The 27,922-nt window shown below is 37.3% G+C and overlaps 1 long non-coding RNA gene across 2 annotated transcripts in view; it reads right to left on the bottom strand.

The window, feature by feature from the left end:
• The window catches only part of LOC138440512 (uncharacterized), a 409,718-nt gene that overhangs the window by 75,507 nt on the left and 306,289 nt on the right, over positions 1 to 27,922 (bottom strand). For both annotated transcript variants that reach the window (XR_011257062.1, XR_011257060.1), the window contains one exon: positions 3,676 to 3,798. This is a non-coding gene — a long non-coding RNA (uncharacterized lncRNA). The remainder of the gene's footprint in view (positions 1 to 3,675; positions 3,799 to 27,922) is intronic.

Raw genomic sequence — 27,922 nt, 5'->3', positions numbered from 1 at the left:
CCACAAAAAAAGTAGACATAACTGAGCCAGTTATAAAAAGAATATTACCAATGCAATCATTTCCCCTTTTTAGTTAAGTGTTTGATTATGCACGCCATGCATAAGATTTTCTCTTCATCTAGAAATAAAGGCAACAAAAGGATTTTACTAAATAAAATAAAGCCCTAGAGTGTATGAAAACCTGGTATATGAGAAAGCTATAGGGATCTGTTTATAAAAATTATTGGGTATACATAAGATGATGAAAGATGGTAAATAAACTACTGAATTATTAGGCAGAAAAGTTTGTTGGTAAATTTTGATGCTTTTTAAACAAATGTTAAAATGTGGTCAATGATTTTTTAAAATTCCTCCACAAAGATAAGTCTGAAGTGGAATTCAGAAACCTCCATAGAACCTTCAATTCTTATTCTCAATTCCATGGCCATTCCATACCATGAAACCATAAACATGTAAGCATAGTCACAAATGGTTAATTTATGAAATTTATTTGAGTGGATATGTGTTGGTTTCTTTCTGCTGTGACTCATGTTTGGGTATATGCCAGGAGCACCCATCACCTTTTACTTTACACATACAGGAAGAAAATGGGAGCATAAGGCACTTTTACTAAGAAATATTGTGATTAAAAAATAGTTATACAGCAAAAAACAGTTGCAAACACATAGTATCATTCATTGCTAATGAGTTAAAAGGATACCACAGTGCACATATAAATCACTATACAGTATCTTGCAGTTTATTTAAATTCATTGTGCCTCATTATAACTGAGCTATGCACCTTTAGGTCTGAGTTGATTAGGAATGCGATAGCTCAGAATAGCTTTTAATTCAGAGAAACATGGCCTGACCTTTACCATAATCCTGTGTGAAACACACTATAGTTTAGACATTAATAATGACGCTACCTCTTTTTCATACTGGTGAGATGCTACTTAAAATTTGGTATTATTAGTTAACAGCCTCGAGCCAATACATCAAAACCAAATTACCCTTCTGTGTATAACTACAGTACTTAATTCTGAGTTCTTCATCTCTCATAACTATTACTTCCTCTTTAAAAATGCTAAAACCCAAAATGTAATAGTGTCATGTCACAGCAATAAGTCACAGATACAAACTAAAGGCACTCCTCCCCACTCCCCGTGGACTGCCACTGTACGCAGTTAAGGATCCGTGCCTCATGATATACGTTTTAACAGCTAAGGCATTGCTTGTCTTTGACCTTTGTCTCTCAATTTAAGAATGCCATTTCCTTAAATTACCTCCTGGTAGGTCAACTAGCACAAACAATAGAACTTTCTTACCCTTCTCATTCAGATGCAGTGGAAAATACAAATCATAGGTTTATATATCTATTTTCTTAAAAAAAAAATTTTTTTTATTTATCACTCTAAATACAGTAAATGATAAGGTAATACATGAGCAGCGTTTAGTTGACTTAGCTCACCAGGGCTCATAATGGAAAATAACATGCCTCTGTGACACCCATTTTCACCCCTTTCCCCTTTGCTTCCCACTCCCCAGAGGCAACCCGTTTTGGAACTCTTAGAAGTTCTCTCTGGTATTGTTAACGCATTTTTCTAAATAATTCATCTATATTACTAAATCTCTATGTTCCAATTTCAGATATTCCATTTTGACTCTCTAGGATAAAAAATAAGATACAGCCCTTTTAGAAGACCACACCCTCAAAACCTAAGATTCTCTGTCATTATCAGTTCTGGAGCTCTCCTGTCACTCATATTCAATCCTCTTTCACAGAATCCCTTTGAGTGAGAGTTTCCTTTGTTTCTGAGAAACAGAAACTCCACAGAAGGAGAAGGGATCAACCAAGAGTCTACTTATTATCAGCAAAAAAAAAAAAAAGTGATCCAGGGGTAAAGCAACCCTCCAATCTCCTAGTTTTGTCTTGATGCTTTTCATTCCCTGAGACACAATGAAAGCTGGCTGCCCAAGTTTCTGCCATTGTTATGTGTACAGTAGAGAAAAGGAAGTGCAAGTCCACTCCCTTTTAACTCTTCCTGGAAGTTGCACACACTATTTACACTTAAACCCCATAAGCAGCACTTCATCACAAGGCCATGCCAATTTGCAAGGGGACAGGAAATTGAGGTCTTTATTGTAGCAGATGGGAATACCAGACCACCTGACCTGCCTCTTGAGAAACCTTAATGCAGGTCAGGAAACAACAGTTAGAACTGGACACGAACAACAGACTGATTCCAAACAGGTAAAGGAGTACATCAAGGCCGTATATGGTCACCCTGCTTATTTAACTTATATGCAGGGTACATCATGAGAAACGCTGGGCTGGAGGAAGCACAACCTGGAATCAAGATTGCCAGGAGAAATATCAATAACCTCAGATATGCAGATGACACCACCCTTATGGCAGAAAGTGAAGAACTAAAGAGCCTCTTGATGAAAGTGAAAGAAGAGAATGAAAAAGTTGGCTTAAAGCTCAACATTCAGAAAACAAAGATCATGGCATTCCATCACTTCATGGCAAATAGATGGGGAAACAGTGGAAACAGTGGCTGACTTTATTTTTCTGAGCTCCAAAATCACTGCAGATGGTGACTGCAGCCATGAAATTAAAAGATGCTTACCCCTTGGAAGGAAAGTTATGACCAACCTAGACAGCATATTCAAAAGCAGAGACATTACTTTGTCAAGAAAGGTCCATATAGTCAAGGCTATGGTTTTTCCAGTGATCATGTATGGATGTGACAGTTGGACTATAAAGAAAGCTGAGCACAGAAGAATTGATGCTTTTGAACTGTGGTGTTGGAGAAGACTCTTGAGAGCCCCTTGGACTGCAAGGAGATCCAACCAGTCCATCCTAGAGATCAGTCCTGGGTGTTCATTGGTAGGACTGATGTTGAAGCTGAAACTCCAATACTTTGGCCACCTCATGCAGAGAGCTGACTAATTTGAAAAGACCCTGATTCTGGGAAAGATTGAGAGTAGGAAGAGAAGGGGATGACAGAGGATGAGATAGCTGGATGGCATCACTGATCAATGGACATGGGTTTGGGCAGACTCCCGGAGATGGTGATGGACAGGGAGGCCTGGCGTGCTGCATTACATAGGGTTGCAAAGAGTCAGACATGACTGAGTGACTGAACTGAACTGAATTACAAAGAAAGAAGGAGGGACAATATTTGGGTTACTAAAAATGAATAAGCTAGAGATCCATTTTTCTGAGGCTTTGGCTCCTTTAAAAATGTCTTTATTTTTATTTATCACTTGATTGATAGACTTGGCTGATATATAAAAATAGATTGTAAATGTTTTTTAATAGAATTTTGAAAATGTTTGTCTTCTAGGTTCCAGAGTTGATGCTGAGAACTCCGTGTCTCACGTAATTCCTAAATCTTTGTCTGTGATCCTTTTGTACACTGCTCTGTGAAACGTTAGGACAGTCTCTTTACTCCTATATTCTAAAATGTCACAGTGGCAGGAATTATGTGGGTCGTGTTTCATTCATTTATTGTACTTAGTTCTAGGAGGGGCTTTCAAACCTGAAATTAAAGTCCATCAATTCTAGAAAATGCTTTCCCTTATTTCTTTGACCATTGGCTCTCCTTCTGAATGTTGCACCCTAGCATGAGTCAAAACAAGTTGTACTGCAGTAAAAAGCAAACCCAAACATCAATGGTTTAATAATACCGCAAAGGTTTGTTTCTCATTGACACTGTAAGTCCAGAAGAAACCAGCTGAGGGCTTTGTTCCATGCTGACTTTACACAGAGGTTACGGTGACAGAGTCTCCACTCTCCAAAGGATCTCAAGCCTGCAGCAAAGAAAAGGCAACATGACAAGTCATATGATGACTTTAAAAACCTCCACCCAGAAGAAACTTGCATTTGTATTCACACTTTATCAGATACAGAAAGCAACATATTTATGCCTAACTGCAAAAGAGTGGGAAAGTGTAACCTCACAAGGTCCTTGAAAGGAAGACAACCAGAATACTAAAGAACAAACCTGTGTACTATAACAAGTCTCCTAGAAGGATACTCTATTATGCTTCTCTCTTTTCCTTTTTACTTATGAGACTCATCTTATATGAGATTAAAGTATATACAATTTAAGTACATATATTGATGAATCACTGCATATGTATATACCTATGACTGGAGAAGGGAATGGCAACCCACTCTAGTATTCTTGCCTGGAGAACTCCATGGACAGAGGAGCCTGGCGGGCTACAGTCTGTTGGGTCTCAAATAGTTGGACATGACTGAGCGACTAACACTATATACCCATGCATCATGATCCAAATCAAGAATATCCCCAACACCCCCAAAGACTTCATCCTGTCCTCCTTCAGTCAATACTCCCAAAGGTAACATTTAATCTGACCTCTATCATCACAGATTAATTATGCCACTTTTTATTTTTACTTTATTTTACTTTACAATACTGCATTGGTTTTGCCATACTTTGATATGAATCCACCACGGGTGTACATGAGTTCCCAAACATGAACCCCCCTTCCACCTCCCACCTCTTATCATCCCTTTGGATCATCCCCGTGCACCAGCCCCAATCATCCTGTATCCTGCATCAAGCATAGACTGGCGATTCATTTCTTACATGATAGTACACATGTTTCAATGCCATTCTCCCAAATCATCCCACCCTCTCCCTCAGAGTCCAAAAGTCCACTCTACACATCTGTGTCTCTTTTGCTGTCTCGCATACAGGGTCATCATTGCCATCTTTCTAAATTCCATATATATGTGTTATTATACTGTATTGGTGTTTTTCTTTCTGGCTTACTTCACTCTGTATAATCGGCTCCAGTTTCATCCATCTCATCAGAACTGATCACTCATTATTAGAGAAATGCAAATCAAGACCACAATGAGGTACCACTTCACACCAGTCAGAATGGCTGCGATCCAAAAGTCTGCAAGCAATAAATGCTAGAGAGGGTGTGGAGAAAAGGGAACCCTCTTGCACTGTTGGTGGGAATGCAAACTAGTACAGCCACTAAGGAGAACAGTGTGGAGATTCCTTAAAAAATTGCAAATAGAACTGCCTTATGACCCAGCAATCCCACTGCTGGGCATACACACTGAGGAAACCAGAATAGAAAGAGACATATGTACCCCAATGTTCATCACAGCACTGTTTATAACAGCCAGGACATGGAAACAACCTCGATGTCCATCAGCAGATGAATGGATAAGAAAGCTGTGGTACATATACACAATGGAGTATTACTCAGCCATTAAAAAGAATACATTTGAACCACTTTTGAACAACATATGAAGAGAATCATATCCTCCTTTGTGTCTGAATTCTTTTACTCAGACATGTATTGATGAAATGCATCAATACCACAGCACATAACAAAGTACTTTTGTGTTACACTTGATTATATATGAATATAAAGCCTTTTATTTATTCATTCAACCACTGTTGGACATTGAGGTTATTTCTAGTCTTGGGTTGTTATGAACAAAGCTACTATAAACTTTATCATACATATCTTTTACTGAAAAACATTGCAAACTGAACAGAATTTAATAATTTTAGTGAATTTCAGTTTTCAGTTTTATACATAGCTTAATGGTTAGTGCTTTATATTCTATTTATGAAATTTTTGATTATCCAACTTATGAATATACTTTCCTAAATTTCCCCCCCAAAACTCTTAATATTGTATTCATGTTGTATTGCTTACATTTAGGTCTATGATCCATGTCAAATTAATTTTGGTGCAGAGTGTACAGTAAGGAGTTGAGTTTTTTTCACCTGAAAATGAATTTTTTTTCATTTCAATGAAAGACATAATTTCCTAAGCCCATTTTTAACGAGCAGGTTTGCAGTGATGCCCTTTTTTTGTAAATTACATGATCATGTATGCACCAACATTCTCTTTGACTTTTATTTACTTTCCTGGTAATTTCTTCAAGCTCTTAATATTCTAACTCTTATATATTTATCTTTTATATCTTTATTACAACATTTTTACTTTCAAGAGCTCTTTTTTGTTCTCCGATTATTCCTTTTACATTGTAGACTTTTTAATTCAAGGATAACAATATATTCTCTCATCTGTGGATCTTATATCTGTTGGGGTTGATTTAATCTCCTGAATTGTTTCAGCCTCCTATGAGTTCTTGTTTTGGTCTCTGTCTCCCATGTAAGAGATGTTCTTAAATATCTACCCCATAAATAGGCTACCCCATTCTCCTCCATAGGGGCTTCCCTCACAGCTCAGACAGTAAAGAATCTGCTTGAAATGCAGGAGACCTGGGTTCGATCTCTGGTTTAGGAAGATCCCCTGGAGAAGGAAATGGCAACCCACTCTAGTATTCCTTGCCTAGAGAATTCTATGAACAGAGGAGCCTGGTGGGCTACAGTCCATGGAGTCCCAAACAGTCGGATACGACTGAAGGACTAACACTTTCAAAGTTGATTAAAATCCTACTTTACATGAGGAGAGTTTATTAGCTGAAGGGCTTCAAAGTGCAGTGTTTCTCTTGGTTTTACCAATTTCTGCAAAGGAATCTTTCACTCTTAACCCATGGAGATACAAACCCATGGCCTGAGTATAGTACCATTTTGTTCAACAGTGCCTGCTATCCCTAAATCCAAAGTCGTTCTGGTTCATTTTCCCAGAAGAATAAGCATACAGATCTAGGCTACAGTTGGAGAGGGAGTAGTAGTCTGTCAGTTGTTTGGAGCAGAGAAATAGAACAAGTCACTTAATTGCTTTGGATTACCAACTTCCAACCTTCTTTGCTTCTACCCACCCTCCCATCACTGTATCCCAGTATCCAATTTGCCATTGCTGCAAATCCCAAGATCCTGTGGGACAAATATGATTATTTCTTGATTCATTGGAAAAGACTCTGATGTTGGGAGGGATTGGGGGCAGGAGGAGAAGGGGACGACAGAAGATGTGCTAGCTGGATGGCCTCACTGACTCGATGGACGCAAGTCTGAGTGAACTCTGGGAGTTGGTGATGGACAGGGAGACCTGGCGTGCTGCGATTCATGGGGTCGCAAAGAGTCGGACACGACTGAGTGACTGAACTGAACTGAACTGAACAAAATATTAACTAAAACTTCAGGTTTTTCTAGTTTGCTGGGGGAGTTGCCACTTGCATGTTTTCAGTTCAGTTCAGTCGCTCAGTCATGTCCTACTCTTTGCAACCCCATGAATCTCAGCACGCCAGGCCTCCCTGTCCATCACCAACTCCCGGAGTTCACTCAGACTCGCGTCCATTGAGTCAGTGATGCCATCCAGCCATCTCATCATCTGTCGTCCCCTTCTCCTCCTGCCCCCAATCCCCCCCAGCATCAGAGTCTTTTCCAATGAGTCAACTCTTCGCATGAGGTGGCCAAAGTATTGGAGTTTCAGCTTCAACATCAGTCCTTCCAAAGAATACCCAGGACCCATCTCCTTCAGAATGGACTGGTTGGATCTCCTTGCAGTCCAAGGCACTCTCAAGAGTCTTCTCCAACACCACAGATCAAAAGCATCAATTCTTTGGCGCTCAGTTTTCTTCACAGTCCAACTTTCAAACCCATACATGACCACTGGAAAAACCATATCCTTGACTAGATGGACCTTTGTTGGCAAAGTAATGTCTCTGCTTTTGAATACACTGTCTAGGTTGTTTTAGTTATATTTTAAAATATCAGGTTGATCTCCATTACCTGCTATTTTATCCCCTCACTCTAATTATCTTTTGCCTTATGGGTTTATTAAAAATGTTTTTTGTATTCTTGCCATCATTTTAGTTGTATTTGGGTAGAAAACCAAGTTTTCTACATTCATTGTCTGATTTGGATTCCCTGTTGGCTCTCTTTGGCACAAGATAAATTACATTCTAGAAGCAAAATAAAGCAACAAATGAGTTGTCTCTCTTGAAGTAAAAGTGCAAAACAATTAATCTTATTGCCTAAAGTTCAACAAACTTTAGTGTATCTATTTTTTTTTCTTTCACACTTAGAAAGCATCTGTGCAGGTTTTGTGAACAACTCCCAAATGCTCACATTGACTGAATGTATAATATGCAACTTTATTTGAAATAAGTTTACAAAATTTATATTGAAAAATACTGTCATTTTTCTAAACTTCCAACAAAATATCTCTTTTCTAAGTCTCCTTGAATTTGGACATTGACCACTAAAATTTCTTCCTGAAAAAAAAAAATAGATCGTGTGTTATTTATTGCCATAAAAATTAAATAAGTCAGTATAGTTGGCTAGACAGTTTTCTCCTTTCATCACTACTTCATGTTTTATCCCTTTTGGGAAAGTGCCCCTGAATGCAAACTTGCCTCTACAAACAGACAAGAAAACTTCTTCAGACTGATGTCAAATAATAGCCAATTTCAACTAGCACCACTAAGTCATTTGAAATTCATCTTTACTAAGATACAAGTATCAATCAGTCAGTGTGATATAAACAGTGGAGCAACATCTTTAAGTACTGGGAGAGATTTGGCCTGTAATTTCTTACCCAGTCAAAATATGTTCCAAATATGAAGACATCATAATAACTTTTTAAGATACATAACATGTGAAATAGTTCCTCGTTACTAGATCTGCACGGGAAGAAACATTACGGTAGGTCCTTCAGTCAGAAAAAAAAAATATTACCAGATTGAAACTTAGGTCAACAAAAAAAATTAAGGCCACCAGAAATTGTAAATATGTGGATAAATGTAAAACTTTTCATTAGTTAAATCTCTTCCAAGGATAATTAGTTGTTTAAATAAAAAATTAGAACAATGTATCTAGGAGTTTAATAACATATATAAACACAAAACATAAGACAATAATAGCACAAAGACCAGGAGAGGAAAAGTAAATGTATAATGTTTTAAAGTTACTTTACTACACATGAAAGTGTTAGTTGCTCAGTCATGTTCAATTCTTTGCAAGCCATAGATTGTAAATTGCCAGGCTCTTCAGTCCATGGAATTCTCCAGGCAAGAATACTGGAGTGCATAGCCCTTCCCTTCCTCAGGGAATCATCCCAGCCCAGGGATTGAACCTGGATCTCCTGCACTGCAGGTGGATTTTTCACTGTCTGAGCCACTAGGGAAGCCCTATACATGAGGTAGTATAATAGTAATTGGAGGTAAAATGTGATAAATCAAAAATACACACTATTAACACTTAAGCAATCATTCAGATAACACAACAAACACTGCTATAATTGTTCTGTTATTTGAGTGATTGTTTTAGTATAAACAAACACTAAAATATTCGTTCACTGAAATGAGCCAAAAGGAGATGAAACAAATCATAAGAGATAATTGAACAATAGAAGATAGAAAATAAGGGAAGAAATGACAAAGAACAGAAGGGACAAATAGAAAAGAAATAACATGACTGTAGATAAAAATCTAGGTGATGGTGGTTTAGTCACTAAATCACGTGCAATTCTTGAGACCCCATGGACTATGGTCCACCAGGCTCCTCTGTCCATGGGGATTCCCCAGGCAAGAATACTGGAGTGGGTTGCTATTTCCTTCTCCAGAGGATCTTTCCAACACAGGAATCAATCCAGGTCTCCTGGATTGCAGGCAGACTATTTGCCAACTGAGCTATGAGGGAAGCTCCTAGATTATAACCTATTCATATCACTAATCACATTAAATGTATGATAACATTAAAAGTCCACTTAAAATGCAGACATTATCAGATTGGTTACAAAGATAAGACCCAACAATACAATGCCTAAGAGAAAAGCACATCAATGTCTTTTTTCTCTCTACTAATAATATTTTTTGTCTTTGCCTTTAAGTGTGTATCAGGATAATGTGCTTAGAATGTAATTTTCATGTGTATTTAGCCTTCCTTGTGCTTATATAATTTTCTGTATTCTTGGCTTGATGGTTTTAGTTAGTTTATAAACTATATATATATATATATATGTAAAATTATCTGATCTAAAATCTGTGAAGAATGAAAATTAATTTTAAGAAAAGTTAGCTAAATGTAAATATCTAATTTTTAAGAGAAAGTTGAGTAAAAAAATATTTTTATTTTTAAATAGGAGGAAAAACCATTCTTATGCACACCACATGCTATGCACCATATCTTCTACTTTGTATAAACATTCTTAGATAAAAGTCAATTATAACTTTTTAAAGGGGAAACTAAATTTTTTTTTTACTTACGCTGTTGAATTTCCTTTTGTGGAAAAAAATAACACAAAAAGAAAAGGCTAATAGTGAAAAAATAGACAGAAAATGCCATTTTCTGTTAAAAACAGCATTGAAAATAATATTACATCATTATATCTACAACTTAACTGATCATACTAATGTGCTGTGAAATATAGTTATGACAACTGTTATGTAGAACTTTCCTGAGACCCCAAAATTATTATTCCATTTGGGTTTTCCTAGGATAAAAACAGTGAGAAAGACTGTCCTAGAGATTACAAGATTCACTTTCACTCCACAGACCTACCTGTTCTAGTGCTAGTGTAGGAATGCATTTTTGCTACGTTTTTGTGCAGTGAATATTCATTCATACTGACTCACATGTTTGCCCTTTCAGGGGTCTAACTTTTTCATGTGTATTTGTATTTCCATCTCCCAGCATTTTCCTTAACCTTAAGAATGCCCCTTAGTATTATTCAATGTATAAAATTTAATTTGTATTGGAAAAATTCTCCCATTTTTATCAGGAAATATTTACTTGTATCTTCACCTTTGAAGGATGGTTTGACTAGTTTCTAAAACTCCAAGTAAACAGCTGTCTTCTTTCACAATTTTTAAAATGCCATTCCATCATTTTCTGATTGCTTTCATTTTGCTTGAAAATGTAGTCCTCAGTCTTATTTTACTCTTCTAAAATTTATGGCTTTTTTTCTCTCTCTGCTAACAGTATTTTTTTTCCTTGTCTGTGCATGACTCAGGGTTGGGCTGCAGTTTTTGTAACGTTGATTCTCTACCTCTAATTAATGACTATGATTAGAACCTAGCCCTTCAGATCTAAAAACCTAGGTTATTTAGAATGACCTTTCTTCATTGGCAATTCTGGATCTATGCTTTTTGTCTCCTTGGAATTTTAATTTGGCTCTCCGCTTTTTAGAGTCTTTCTGCTTGTTTTACCTTGTGAAACTTAAGAATCCCACAAACTTCTCAAGAGAGAAAGCTGGTGAACATTGGACCCTTGGTTGTATCTGCCATTTATCTAGGACCTTGCTCCCTCAAGTCCTGATTGCTTTGGCAGTCTTGAACTCTATTGTATGGTCTTTCCACATCTATGAAATTGTCCAAAACTCTTTTAATATGTATTTACTCATATAAGCTATAGATGTACATAGATATATACTTTTTCAGATTCCTTTCATTATAGGTTATTATAAGACAATGAATATAGTTGCCTGTGCTGTAGAGTGGGATCTTGTCATTTATCTATTTTAAACACAGTATTGTGTACCTGTTAATCCCAAGCTCCTAATTTATCCCTCCCCTTCTCCTTTGATAACTAAGAGCTTGTTTTCTATATGTATGAATCTGTTTCTGTTTGGAAATAATTTCATTTATATCTTCTTTTTATCAGAATCTGCCCTCAACATAGGAGACCCAGGTTCAGTCCCTGGGTTGGGAAGATTCCCTGGAGAAGGGAATGGCAACCCACTCCAGTATTCATGCCTGAAGAATTCCACAGACAGAGGAACCTGGGTAGCTACATCCATGGGGTCACAAAGAGTCAGACACAACTGAGCAACTAACACACACATATTTTTTTTCATTCCACATATAAATGCTATCATGTGATATTTGTCTTTGACTTAATCCATTTAGTGTGATAATCTCCAAGTCCATCCATGTTGCTGCAAATGGTATTACTGCACTCTTTTTTATGGCTGAGAAATATTCCATTGTATTTATGCTCCATATCTTCTTTATCCACTCAACTGTCAATAGATACTTAGGCTGCTTGCCTATCTTAGCTACTGTAAATAGTACTGCTATGAACAAAAGGGTGTATGTATCTTTTTAAACTAGAGTTTTCATTCTTTCTGGATATATGCCCAGGAGTGGAATACTGGATTATAGGGTAACTCTATTTTCAGTTTCTTAAAGGATCTCCCTACTGTTCTCCATGATGACTGCATCAATTTATATTCCCACCAAGAGTGTAGAAGGGCTTCTTTTTCTCCACACTTTCTCCAGCATTTGTTATTTGCAGACTTTTGATGATGGTCATTCTAACTGGTATAAGGTGATACCTCAATATAATTTTAATTTGCATTTCTCTAATAATTAGTGATATTGAGCACCTTTTCATGTGTCTGTTGACCACCGGTATGTCTCTTTGGAGAAATGTCTATTTAAGTCTTCTGTTTATTTGGAGAGGAGGGTGTTGTTTTTCTGATATTGAACTGCTTGAGCTATTCTTGTATTTTGAAAATTAAGCCCTTGTCAGTAGCATAATTTGCAAATATTTTCTCCTATTCTGTAGGTTGTCTTTTTGTTTTGTTTGTGGATTCATTTGCTATACATAAGCTTATAATTTTTATTAGGTGCCATGTGTTTATTTGTTTTGCTTTGGGAGACTGACCCAAGTAAACATTGCTACAATTTATGTCAGAAAATATTTTGCCTATATTCTCTTCCAGGAGTTTTGGGGGTCTTGTCTTATATTTAAGACTTTAAGTCATTTTTATTTTTGTGTATGGTGTGAGGGAGTGCCCTAACTTCATTTATTTATATACAGCTGCCCAACTTTCCCAACACTACTTGAAGAGACTTGTTTTGCCAATGTGTATCCTTGCCTCCTTTGTTGAAGATTAAGTGACTGTAGATGGGTGGGTTTCTTTTGGGGATGTCCGTTCTGTTCCATTGACCCACATGTCTGTTTTTGCACCAATACCATACTGTTTTGGTTGCTGTGGCTTTATAGTAGTATCCGAAGCCCAGGAAGGTTGTGCCTTCAGCTTTATTCTTTTCCCTCAGAATTGCCAAGGCAATTTTGTGGTTCCATATAAATTTTAGAATTATTTGTTCAGTTCTGTGAAAAATGCCATGACTAATTTGATACGGATTGCATTAAACTGACTGATTGCTTTCAGTAGTATGGTCATTTTCCCAATATTAATTATTCCAACTCAAGAACATAGGATACTGAATATTATTTTTAATTTATAACACTGTCACAATATTCTCTCTGAAGATCCCAATTGTCTGAATTCTTTATAAGCTTCACAATGATATATATATATATATGCACTCATACATGTATATACACACAGGGACACACATACACATCAATCAGTTTTATTTCCAGCTTTTATCCATCAACTTCATCCATTTATATAAAAGGCAATTGAATGTAGACTATGGTTGCTGTCTTCATTTCTCTCCATGATATTCTCATGATTGACTTAGGGACTCACTGATCTTCTGAAATTGCCCTCACAAAAATAATGAATGACCTTTTTCATCACTAGATAAATGAGAATCTAGTTTTTTTTTTCATATTTTCAGTATCTTCAATACCCACATGGTTAATCTTTATTTTCTTATTAATTCCTTAACATTTCTGGGTTTCTGAGGCTCTATTGAATGACAGCACTTTCAAGGCACTCTTTATTTTGATTATTTCTACTTCATTCTTGTGATACACAATTATGTAAAATTAAACTGAATGTTATACAGATTTAAACTCTACTGAAGATCATCACCTCATTCTACTTTCCTTTCTGTTTATCAGTAGTGTGTTACATATTATAAGCACTTAATAAGTAAATTTAAAGAAAACTAGGAATCATTAAAAAAATTTTAGTATCTTCTATTTATAAAATGGTAGCAAAACAATAATAATAAATAAACTACTTATTTTTCATTTAGCAGCAATATTTATTAAACGACTTCCTTGTGGCTCAAACAGTAAAGCGTCTGCCTACAATGCGGGAGATGCAGGTTCAATCCCTGGGTCAGGAAGATCTCCTGGAGAAGGAAATGACATCCCACTCCAGTATTCTTGCCAGGAAAATCCCATGGACAGAGGAGCCTGGAGGGCTACAGTCCAAGGGGTCGCAAAGAGTCTGATACAACTGAGCGACTTCAGTTTCACTTTCACTTTCAAAGATATTGAATGGTAAGTAACATAATCAGAAACGTGTTTTAGAAAACTCAATGGAGGGGTGGGATGTGGCTAGATTAAAGTCAGAAAGTTACAAGGTATTTAACATATTCTTATCAGGACTAAACTGTATCTTACAAATAAGAAATTGTTACTAAAAATTGACAGCAAACAATGACTTTCCACAGGACACTTTTACGTGCCTTTCAGTTTCTTGAGGTTTTACCTATTCAGTACTCTAATTATTGTTTTCCTTTTCCAAGGAGCCTGCTTTTCTTCTTTCAGGGTTTCTATATTAGTGAATGATGCCACAATTCAGACAGTATCCTCAAATGGAAACCTGAGAGTCATAGGGAACAATTCTGTCTTCATTACACTCTACAACCAACAAGTTCTACATATTTTATTTCAAAATACTTCTTGACCCCTCTACTTCTCTCCATTTCCACTGTAAACTTATTTTATAAACTCAGATAACCCTACAGGAGAACACTCAAATTCAAGTTGCTTTTTTCCAGTTTTTGCCATGCTGAACAGTTTTCCTTCTTTACAAATGGCAAATCTGATCATGTTCTGCCCCTGAATAAAATGCTATAAGGGCTCTATAGAGTTGTAACTTTCCACCCTGTAAACTCTACCATGTCTTACCAGGTACTTCCTGATCTGTGACTCCTCTCTCAAGCCACATCCCTTGCTGCTTCTTCATGTTTCAGACTTGTCAATATCTTTAAATTCCAAAGTGCTGCACTCAACATGCCAGCACATTTGGAAAACTCAGCAGTGGCCACAGGACTGGAAAAGGTCAGTTTTCATTCCAATTCCAAAGAAAGGAAATGCAAAAGAATGCTCAAACTACCGCACAATTGCACTCATCTCACACGCTAGTAAAGTCACGCTCAAAATTCTCCAAGTCAGGCTTCAGCAATACGTGAACCGTGAACTCCCTGATGTTCAAGCTGGTTTTAGAAAAGGCAGAGGAACCAGAGATCAAATTGCCAATATCCGCTTGATCATCAAAAAAGCAAGAGAGTTCCAGAAAAACATCTATTTCTGCTTTATTGACTATGCCAAAGCCTTTGACTGTGTGGATCACAGTAAATTGTGGAAAATTCTGAAAGAGATGGGAATACCAGACCACCTGACCTGCCTCTTGAGAAATTTGTATGCAGGTCAGGAAGCAACAGTTAGAACTGGACATAGAACAACAGACTGGTTCCAAATAGGAAAAGGAGTATGTCAAGCCTGTTATATTGTCACCCTGTTTATTTAACTTATATGCAGAGTACATCATGAGAAACGCTGGCCTGGAAGAAGCACAAGCTGGAATCAAGATTGCCGGGAGAAATATCAATAACCTCAGATATGCAGATGACACCACCCTTATGGCAGAAAGTGAAGAGGAACTAAAAAGCCTCTTGATGAAAGTGAAAGAGGAGAGTGAAAAAGTTGGCTTAAAGCTCAACATTCAGAAAACAAAGATCATGGCATCCGGTCCTACCACTTCATGGGAAATAGATGGGGAAACAGTGGAAACAGTGTCAGACTTTATATTTTGGGGCTCCAAAATCACTGCAGATGGTGATTGAAGCCATGAAATTAAAAGACGCTTACTCCTTGGAAGGAAAGTTATGACCAACCTAGATAGTACATTCAAAAGCAGAGACATTACTTTGCCAACAAAGGTCCGTCTAGTCAAGGCTATGGTTTTTCCTGTGGTCATGTATGGATGTGAGAGTTGGACTGTGAAGAAGGCTGAGCGCCGAGGAATTGATGCATTTGAACTGTGGTGTTGGAGAAGACTCTTGAGGGTCCCTTGGACTGCAAGAAGATCCAACCAGTCCATTCTGAAGGAGATCAGCCCTGGGATTTCTTTGGAAGCAATGATGCTAAAGCTGAAGCTCCAGTACTTTGGCCACCTCATGCAAAGAGTTGACTCATTGAAAAAGACTCTGATGCTGGGAGGGATTGGGGGCAGGAGGAGAAGGGGACAACAGACGATGAGATGGCTGGATGGCATCACGGACTCAATGGATGGGAGTCTGAGTGAACTCCGGGAGTTGGTGATGGACAGGGAGGCCTGGCGTGCTGCGATTCATGGGGTCGCAAAGAGTCGGACACGACTCAGCGACTGAACTGAACTGAACTGAAACCAAACATGGTCTCTCTAGTCTTAGGGACTTTACACATGCAGTTCCTCTGCCTGCAATTCTTTTCCCTCCCTCTTTCTCTGACTAATTCCTACTCATTCTTAAGGTTTCAACGTACATGCAATATCTTTCAGCAAGCTTTCCCAGACTCTGAAGATAATTGCTCCTTATGCACTCCCACAATCAACCTGTTCTTTCACATAACTTGTAATGCATTGCAATTTTCTGTTCACTTGTCTGTTTCCCCTAATAACAGTACTACTTGAAGAAATCATCTACAATATTTTCACTATTATCTCCTTAAAATCTAGCACAGAAAATAAAATATGTAGGCATATATATATACACACACACATTATATATATATATATATATATACACATATGATGTATTATTTCATTAAATAGCTGAAGGAATTATCTTGAAACATCTAATCCATCTTTGTTAGTTTTAAAAGAAAATAATTCAAAAAATATTTCACTTAAAATTGTATTGCACTTTTATTCTTCTTAAATTGTATTTTCATTTAATGTGTCAATAATAGTTTAAATTTGTTGATGTACTTGGAGAAGGCAATAGCACTCCACTCCAGAATTCTTGCCTGAAAAATCTCATGGACAGAGGAGCCTGGTAGGCTGCAATCCATGGGGTCACTAGGAGTCAGACACGACTGAGCAACTTCACTTTCACTTTTCACTTCCACACATTGGAGAAGGAAATGGCAACCCACTCCAGCGTTCTTGCCTGGAGAATCCCAGGGACAGGGGAGCCTGGTAGGCTGCCGTCTATGGGGTCGCACAGAGTCTGACATGACTGAAGCAACTTAGCAGCAGCAGCAGCTGATGTACTTATGAAGCTCTATACTCTTTATTTCTTTTTTAATTTCATTCCTTTATTCTAGCTCAACTTTTGTCTCCTGAAATGTCACCCTTTGGTAGTCCTAACGCCTACATGTGACAAATACGGTTGACAGGTTCAGGATGCTCTCTTATCGGATGAACTATCTCCATACTGCCATGAGTCTAGCCAGAAGGAGTAGCATCACCTGACAAGTTTGTCCTTCATAATCCTTCACCCTCTTCTGTTTGAATTAAGAGTGGAGACCTAACTCATGAACTGAGCAAACTCACCTCTCTCTCTCTCTTTCTCTCCAGAATTTGGACTCTGAAATACAAATATACCCATCAGTTGGTTGTGGTTCTGAATCTAGATCATGCTTCTCAGAGAAAGAAAGATGTGCTGTGATTTTTTGTGTTATGTGGGATAAAAAGCTAGTTGAGACAGATTTACAAAGAAAAGGAGAAATTGGGGCAGATACAAAAAAGACAACTGGAGGTAAGAGAATATGTTTTTCTTACAGGGAGAAAAAAAAGAAATCGAGTAGCTATTTTTGGTAAGTAAACATCTTCCTGATTCTAACTCTAGAATCTCTTGAAATCTAACTATATTACCTCCACAAGGTGTCCATGGTGTATCCTGGTAGTTCTTTCTCTTAGACTGTTTAATGGAAGCCAGTCCTTTTCTAGTCACATCCTCCCTAAATGCATGTGTATTTTAACATTTACTGAATAAACACGAAGGGATGAGAAGGAAAAGAAGAATGAAGGGTGGGAAAACAGAGAGAAAAAGCAAGGGAAAAGACAAGGAAGACAGGACAGAAGGCATAAAAGTTCTTATCTAATAGGCTTGTGAAAAACTAGCTAGAGAACCAAATATAAGCTACAGAAAAGTATAATATCTTAGGCACAATTTTATAATGTTAAAATCAGAACTGTTAAAAAAAATTCTCAAGCTATAAGATAGATGTGTTGTATTCTTCAGAATGAGTTTGAGGCAGAGCAGGGATAAAAAGTATGTGAAAACTTTATGGTATTAAGACTCACGAGCTCAAAATATAATTATGGCCTATAAATAACTTTCTCACTTATTTTTGAAGTAGTCATGCTTTCTTTTCAGATTAAATAATTCTATAATTTGAATATTTTCTGTGAGTGAAATCCCAGAAAATATCACATGGAGTGAGCAACAAATTAACATTATAGACAATAAATCTTTTTCTCTGGAAAGAAGGTCTTCTTCCAAAGAGTGGAATCAGAAAATTTATGAAGAAGATAGGATTTTGGTTACATCTTAAATTATTTTTACAGGCTCAGATATGTGAAGACCAAAATTCACATACAAGAAATCTCAAATACCATCCTGTCTAGAGAGTGCTTCTCTTTGATTGAATTTTAAGATTTATGAGTAAGTGTCAGATTGTGGGGAAACTTGGAAGCTAAACTCAGGACTTTATCGTGCATAAGAAACTGTAAAAACCTGGAAGGTAGGATGGGAGGACACATGATAAAATACAGACTGAAGAGAGATAACAGTCAACGAATGATAGAAATAAAATAAACAAAAATTCTTAAGTAATCTGTTTTGGAATTTTTCTGATATAGTGTTACCTCCTTGGAGCCTATGCCCCTTTCCCATCACAAACTTGTGCCCAGTAGCAGAGAGCTAAATACAAGGCACATCCCTGGAAAGGTTTTGCCAACCAACTCTTAATCCACATGGAAAGAGCTTCTGTGTTCCTACTGTGTGCTCTGAGCAGCTTGCACTTGCCCTGCACACTTGTCAATTCCATGCAAGATATTAATTATCAAGATTTATTTAACCCTGGCTTTCCCTACTAAACCAAAAGCTTCTTGAAAACCTCATGTCCTTTATTCGCAGAGTGACTCACACTGAGTAACTGCATAGGACTTCAAGTCAGAGATCTTGTCACCAGGCAAGGTCAGCTCTAAGGGCAACCTGGTGTCTGCCAGGTTTATGCTTCAAGAAGTTGCTAAAACTACCATACCTCGCCGCAGCTAAACAATCTGCCTAGAACGGTGACACCGTGGCACTTGCCTAGTTTATTTCCTGGAATTCTTCCCCCATCTAAGATGCTCGATTTATATTTTTAAATGAGCTATTCTGTTAATTACTGAGCCTTTGCAGAAAATTATACACTTACAAAGTACTCTTACACATCCTATAAATTATTTTCATTCACAAAAAGATAGATAGTATTCGTGATATATCCATTTTTTACATGGAGAAACTTTAAGCAAAAGATTGCCATCCTATCACACAACTAGAAAGAAAATGAGTCAGTTATTTGTATCACTCCTTGAGACACAGTATTACTCTGAAAATCATAGTTATAAATTCTGTTCTGTTGCTTCTGTATAGCCTCAAGAAGCCTTTCTTAGTCTATGAAAGTAGACAAGGGATTCAGAACTGCCTTTTCTAAAACACAAGCTAAGCAAAAATATCAAAATTTCACCATTCAGATAGGCAAGCTGGGCCTTCAACTAACTGTAAACACTGAAGCAGTGATCATGCAATACAGTCATTTTGAGAAATACATACTATAATACTATAAACTTTCACTCTAATTCTTTCAAGAGTCTTGTTCATATTTTATATTTACCATGACAGTTTTTAGTATATATTGTGTTTAGAAATACACCCACCACAAAACTTTAAGCTGCCTTGAACCCTGAGTTTATACTCACTTGATCAAAAAAGATATTTCTAAGTTATTATATAATATGTCCTTACAAAATGAGTCTATAACCCTTCTACACCAAATATATATATATATATGTGTGTGTGTGTATGTACACACACATACACACATACATAAAATATATAACACGTTTCAATGTATAATATTGTAACTTCTAAGATGAAAAGTTTTATCACTCCAAAAAATCAGATCTCTGGGCTTGTCTTTCATGTATAAATATCTGTTCTCTAATCTGTAGATTTTTAAACGTGCTTCAAAATTTAATAATATATATATATGTCAGCATCAATAGTTTTGGCTTAAATTTCAAGTAATTTTTTAACTTGCATTTTACAGATATTCTCTTAAATGAACTGGATAATGAGGTTAACTCTCAACAAAATCAATTTGGTTTGATATATATTTAAGAAATAAACTGACCATCAAAGAAAAAAGAGATAGGCCACTTATTTTAAAACAAGCAAGACAAAAATATGTTCCCTTGGTGACTATCAAGATCCATTACATGCTTAAAGCATGTAATTTAGCTTCTCTAAATTCAGTTCTTCTGAAAGGTAAAATGAAGCTCCATTAACAATATCCCATATACAATTTCCTGATATACCCAATACTTCAAAGGATTTACCCATAATAAAGGAAACTAAAAACAAAATCTAATAATTGTTGGTATGTCACCAAAACATATTTTTCTCTCAATAAGCAAAGTATACTGTGCATTTTGGGCTTCCCAGGTGGTACAGTGGTAAAGAACCCACCTGCCAATGCAGGAGACACAAGAGAAGCAGGTTCAATCCCTGGGCCAAGAAGATCCCACAGAGGAAGAAATGGCAACCTGCCTCATTATGCTTGCCTGGAAAATTCCATGGACAAAGGAGCCTGGTGGGCTACAGTCCATGGGGTTGCAAAGAGTTGGACTGCAACGAGCGTGTGTGTGTGTGTGCACACGTGCACGCACACACACACACACACACACACACACACATATACACTATGCATGTTATCCATAATCACTCTCCAACCCAAACATAAAGCTTTCCTCCAGTTGTGGTCCTTTTTCTTTTTGGCCATTTTACATTAAAAATAGGAAAAACTATGGGATTTCCCTGCAGTTTCAGTGGTTAAGTATTCGCCTTGCAATACAGGGAATGCGGGTCCCATTCCTGGTCAGGAACTAAGATCCAACATGCCATGGAGCAACTAGGCCTGCACTCACAACTACTGAGCCTAGGCACTCATTGAATTACTTAGTCTTTCCTTGAGGTCATGGAAATAATGAATTTTGATAATAGTCTAAGTTTCAGTAAAAAATATCACATGTATATGGCTTATTATTTACCTGTGAATATTCTGCTACTAGCAAAACAGCTTTTAGTACTTAAACTGAAAAGTAGACACTTAAAATTAAGAGACTTCTGCAGTTGAGTAATCCCAAATATTTTTAAAAGCCTCAAAAAAGCACTTATCATGAGAAATTTCTTCTTTATAGAAACATAGCTGGAATTTGTCTCACTATAACTTTCAGTACTTATTTCTATGACTATCCCCTAAAGTAATGCAAATGTCTTTTCTTCAAATAAATGACAGAAATTATGTCATTGAACAAATTATTATTCTGTGCCTATAGAAATGGTCTCTACTCCTTTGGAGCTTGCTCTTTAAAAACATTTCTCAATTCTTTCACATTAAAATTTTAAACCATGATTTTTAGAATGTTAGCACACTTTTCTATGATTATCTTTGATGAGTTTCAGTTTTTTAATATCCCTACTAAAACATTAAATGAACTGAATATATGATTAAATCTCTAACTTTATTATGTGATTTTACATTATAGGGCATTATTTTCTATTACACTTCTTATACAGATAAAATATACATTAAGATATTATTTTACACTGTATATTATATTTTCCCATTCAGACATGCATACATTCAACACAGAATACCAAATGAGGCCTCTCTTCCTCTGTTGCTAACCTGACTCAACCAGAACAGTGCTTCTGGAAAGACATATTTGTGTTATTGTTATGATCACTGGAACTCAGATCAAATTAAGATACTTTGCCTCTATGAGTTTATATTAACACCTAAAAGTAAAAACGTCCTGCCTTACCTATCTTACAGAGTTATAGGGAAAAAACTAAAGTCAAAATTAAAGAATAATTTCACTTAAGAATGTTAACTTATTATATAATATAAACTGTAGTTTTCTATACAAATATAACAGAAATATAGATGCTATTATTATTTTTACTTCTTTCAGTTCAGTTCAGTCGCTCAGTCGTGTCCGACCCTTTGTGATCCCATGAATCGCAGCACGCCAGGCCTCCCTATCCATCACCAACTCCCGGAGTTCACTCAGACTCACGTCCATCAAGTCAGAGATGCCATCCAGCCATCTCATCCTCCGTCGTCCCCTTCTCCTCCTGCCCCCAATCTCTCCCAGCATCAGAGTCTTTGCCAATCAGTCAACTCTTCGCATGAGGTGGCCAAAGTACTGGAATTTCAGCTTTAGCATCATTGCTTCCAAAGAAATCCCAGGGCTGATCTCCTTCAGAATGGACTGGTTGGATTTCCTTGCAGTCCAAGGGACTCTCAAGAGTCTTCTCCAACACCACAGTTCAAACGCATCAATTCTTTGGTGCTCAGCCTTCTTCACAGTCCAACTCTCACATCCATACATGACCATTGGAAAAACCATAGCCTTGACTAGACGAACCTTGGTTGGCAAAGTAATGTCTCTGCTTTTGAATATGCTATCTAGGTTGGTCATAACTTTTCTTCCAAGGAGTAAGCATCTTTTAATTTCATGGCTGCAGTCACCATCTACATTGATTTGGGAACCCAGAAGAATAAAGTCTGACACTGTTTCCACTGTTTCCCCATCTATTTCCCACGAAGTGATGGGACCAGATGCCATGATCTTTGTTTTCTGAATGTTGAGCTTTAAGCCAACTTTTTCACTCTCCATTTTCACTTTCATCAAGAGGCTTTTTAGTTCCTCTTCACTTTTTGCCATAACGGTGGTATCATCTGCATATCTGAGATTAATTGATTTTACTTCTTTAGGAGTTCTATATACCCTTGACATTATTTTATATATGGCAATTATAACTTCAAATTTTTAAAACAAAATTAGATAAAAAAACAACTTGTCTCCAAAGTTAACCAACGTGATGGTTTTCTGTGTGGTTTCCCATGCCTCACTCTACAATTCATATCAACACATATAAATTATGAATATACTTGTATATACATATATTTACATAGGATATTTTATTCTTTTAATAATATTATGTAGGATAAGATTACATAATCTATAGAGAAAACATCATCTTATTGCTTAAGTGGAAACTCTGTAGCTTATTCGGAGAAGGCAATGGCACCCCACTCCAGTACTCTTGCCTGGGAGATCCCATGGGTGGAGGAGCCTATTCTGGTGTTCCTTTTTAAAGACAAAATATCTAAGAAAAATTTATCTGAGTGGTTTCCTGATGGATTGTGATTAGAGACTCATGATTCTGACACAGCAAAGCTATTGGATTCAGGCAGAGAACAGAGGGTGATGGAGAGCATGGGGAACAAAATTTATTTCAAAGAAGTTACAGATTGAGATTCCAGACGAAGAGTATGATTACTGCAGGTCATGGCCCTGCATTGGATACCACTTTAGACAAGGGGTGAAAGTTTCAAAAGCACAGATGGGCCAAGAAGTGACAACAAACTTTCTGTGGTCAGAGGCCTGGAATAGGCTCCCATCTTCAAGCTCAGTGAAACATGACCTCGGTTTCCTACACAACTCAATGCATTTGTTACCAATGACATTGCTCTGTGACAAGTATTTGTATTCACATTTCTCTGCAGAATACATAAATGAATCCACATACAGATAATTAAAGGATAATATTTTTGTCATAAAAACAATAGAGACCACAAAGAAAGTACACTACCGTTTCAGGACAAAATATGTGGTAAAAATACCTTTAGTAGGGCATGGAGGAAGAAGGAGATAAATTAGGAGTTTGAAATTAACATATACACAGAACGATTATACATAAAGTAGATAAACAACAAGAACCTATTTTACAGCGTAGGAAATGCTACTCAATACTCTGTGACAGCCTATACAGGAAAAAAATCAGAAAAAGAATAGATATATGTATAGCATTCACTTTGTGAACACTTGAAACAGAACACTGTAAATTACCTATAACTCAATTAGAAAATTGTTTTAAAAAATACCTTGAGCTTCTGGCTTAGGTAGAATGAGAAGTTCAAGGGTGGTATCCTGAAACATTAGAATGACTCAAAGGCCATAGCTAGTCAATGTGTGGTTGTAGGAAAACAATGAAGAGGATGAGAAACTTTAAGCTAAATAAGGCTAACTGAATATGAAAGCGTGCATGTATATACTTTGTACCCTAAAATGTCATAATTCCAGTAAAAATGACTTGTAAACTTTAATTCCCTATGAAGATGAAAAATATTTAATTGGATATTATTCAGGAAGGAACATGGTAGATGAGGGCAAAGAAAATCTCTCACTGCGGGGTCATGTGAGAGTTGGACTATAAAGAAAACTGAGTACTGAAGAATTGATGCTTTTGAACTATGGTGTTGGAGAAGACTCTTGAGAGTCCCTTGACTTCAAGGAGATCCAACCAGACCATCCTAAAGGAATCAGTCCTGAATATTCATTGGAAGGACTAATGCTGAAGCTGAAATTCCAACACTCTGGCCACCTGATGTGAAGAACTGACTCATTGGAAAAGACCCTGATGCTGGGAAAGATTGAAGGTAGGAGGAGAAGGGGACGACAAAGGATGAGATGGTTGGATGGCATCAACAACTCGATGGACATGAGTTTGAGCAAGCTCTGAGAGTTGGTGATGGACAAGGAAGCCGGGTGTGCTGCAGCCCATGGGGTCGAAGAGTGGACAGGAATGAACACTGAACTGAACTGAGACGGTACAAAACATGTTCATCAAAGGACACTAGGGTATGCCTTCTCTCTTGCTCCCTCTTTTTTTCCCTTCCCTCCTCTTACTCCTCTGCCTTCCCTGCTTGGGTTCCTGTATCTCCTCTTAGCCTCTGATTCTGTTTTTTGAGAGATTCTGTTACTATCTGATTTCCATTCCTACTGTTACAATAAGGCATGGGTCATCAAATCTAGACTTCAGAAGGGAAGGGTAAAGCAACCTTTCCAAGCTCATGTTCCTGAGGACACAATTAGAGGACTAATAAACCTTTCTGCTGTGCCACTGAAGCACTTCTCATAAATGAATTCCATGTGCTACCCTATAGAGAGGACTTCCCTGGGGGCTCAGATGATAAAGCGTCTGTCTACAATGCGGGAGACCCGGGTTCGATTCCTGGGCCGGGAAGATCCCCTGGAGAAGGAAATGGCAATCCACTCCAGTACTATTGCCTGGAAAATCCCACGGACAGAGGAGCCTGGTAGGCTACAGTCCATGGGGTCGCAAAGAGTCGGACATGACTGAGTGACTTCGCTTCACCCTATAGAGAACCACCCTATTTTCTCTTCGTTCCTAAAAATCTGCCAAGCTGTTTCTCAGTATAACTTTGGAGCTTTACTCTTTTTACAGTGTTTTTGTTCATCTCTTCATCCTTTTTAAGAATCAATTTTTATTATTTTAGAATCAAGTAGGAAAGCTGGCAGGAAAGGAGCAGTGCATGTGTGTGCTTAGTCACTCGGTTGTTGTCCGACTCTTTGCAGCCATTTGGATGTACCCCTCCAGGCTCCTCTGTCCATGGGATTTTTCAGGCAAGACTACTAGAGTAGGGTTGCTATTTCCTTCTCCACGGAATCTTCCTGACCCAAGAATTGAACCTGCGTGTCCTGTGTCTCCTGCTTTGCAGACTAATTCTTTACCTGCTGAGTCATAAAACTAATAACCATTATTTCTATCTCTATGATACACCAATGATTGATTCAGTTCTTAATTACATTCTTCAGTGGAATATAAGAAAATGCTTTCCAGACAGAAGCAAAGAGGTAGAATGAATTATAGAGTTTAACAATAAATTAACTGATAATGTTAACGAATCCATGTCCATTTCTATCCAAAATAGCCCATTTTCTCCCTTTAACAAACCAATGATCATTTCCCAGTGATCATTAAGGGAGATAAAGAGGGGTATATTTTTTCTCTGTGACAGTATCACATGGCCATTTTATGCCCTAGTTGATGAACTACTCTGTCCCAAACTACACCTAACTCTTAAAAGTAACAACCAGATGTTGGGGGAAATAAGTCTACTTGCCTGAATATGTTTAGGTTAACTAAGCCACTGAGCAGTGACAATGGGTTTTCATTCAATTTTTAGTAAAAGTATTTTCCATATATATTATCCCCATCCTCCTGTTCTCAGAGCATTTATCCAATGAGGAATATGTTAAATTTTTATTGCTGTGTAACAAACTACCACAAACTTAGCAACTTAGGGAAAAGAAACATTTGTTATCTCACAGTTTCTATAGATTAGAAGTCTGGACTGTGCTTAGCTGCGTCCTTTGGTTGGGATTTGACAAGGCAGCAAACAAGACGTCAGCCAGAGCCATGGTCTTTCTTATCTGAGGCCTGAGATCCTCTTCTAAGCTCATGTGGTCATTGGCAGAATTCATTTATCTGCAGTTGGATAACTCATGGTGTCTTACTCTTCAAATCCAGTGTGAGTGATAGTCACTCAGTTGTGTCCAACTCTTTGTGAGCCCATGGACTGCAGCCTGCCAGGCTCCTCTGTCCATGGAATTTTCCAGGCAAGAATACTGGATTGCCATTTCCTTCTCCAGGGGATCTTCCCAACATAGGGACTGAACATGTGTCTTCCACACTGTAGGCAGATTCTTCACAATCTGAGCCACCAGGAAAACCTACTATTAAGACACATTCCTAAATATAAAGACAGGTCAACTTAAAAAGTATCAGCTGATACATGCTTGACTTTATTATATAATCTATAGACAATATATTAGAATACGTAATGAATCCATTCACCTTTTCCAAAGGAATACCAGAGACAGAAGTAGCAATACAGTTATAAATGACAATTATCAATCAGATGAAATAATTTAGATGAAGCTTGTCTCTCTCGAAGAGATAGGGATTGGGCAAGTGGTCAGGAAGAAAATATAATTTGCTTTTAACTTTGCATGAAAAATAATGTTCAGTTCCATGTTGCTGAACGTAGTTCTGTTTTTGCCAAATAAATCCTCTACTTCAGGTTGCTGTCTGAATGCTTCATTAAAACTCCACTTCTGGCTTTTGTTTTGAATCTGCTACTTTTGTTGCCACCTCCTGATTGCTGTCCTCTGAAGCATCTACTTTTCCTCTGTCCCCTGAAGCCTCAATTGCCTTCCCGCTGTCCCTGGAATTAGCAGTATCCTTCAAATCCAACAGCAGAGAACATTTCTGAATTCTAGACCCTTTTTTAAGAGCTTGTCCAATTAGTTCAAGCTCACTCAGAATTCTGAATGACTCAAAGTTAACTAATTAAAGGAATCATAATCACAACTGCAAAAATTCCATCACTTTTACCATACAATTTAATTTACTCATGGGAGAGACAGCCTCACAACTCAGAAGTCCCATCTACCCTCAAAGAGAAGGAACTCTACAGGACATGCCCTTCAGCCAGTAGGGATCTTAGGGGATATCTTAGAATTCTGCCTACCATAAGAAGAAAAGTCAAATTACTTTAATAATTCAGCAGCATAATTTTACAGCAGTAATTTAGCATTCAAGCGTGCCACAGTCCCTCACTCTAAAACTGTTGTATTAATATTTTTTACCAATTTATTCCTTTCTTTAATTTCAAAAAAATCTTTCTTCCCATCTTCCGCCACTCTCTCCCCTCTCACCCAAGTCCTTGCTATCACTTATTCTATCTTGCTGTGATCTTGAGCTGCTGAGAAGATCACCTTTGGAAGGGCAGAACACTGGAACTTGCATGGTCTGGAATGAAGTCGTGCAGAGAAAAGAAATAAATCATTCTAATGACTACTCCATGTCAGAAGTACCTTCACTTACATGAAATTAGAACATTAGTGTGAGAGTCCTGGAAAAAAAAGCCTCATTCCACTTAGAAATGCTCTCTACTGTTCAGTT

Source organism: Ovis canadensis, chromosome 5 (genome assembly GCF_042477335.2).
Source record: "Ovis canadensis isolate MfBH-ARS-UI-01 breed Bighorn chromosome 5, ARS-UI_OviCan_v2, whole genome shotgun sequence".
NCBI classification, from domain to species: domain Eukaryota; kingdom Metazoa; phylum Chordata; class Mammalia; order Artiodactyla; family Bovidae; genus Ovis; species Ovis canadensis.
This window is presented reverse-complemented; position numbering and strand designations above follow the sequence as displayed.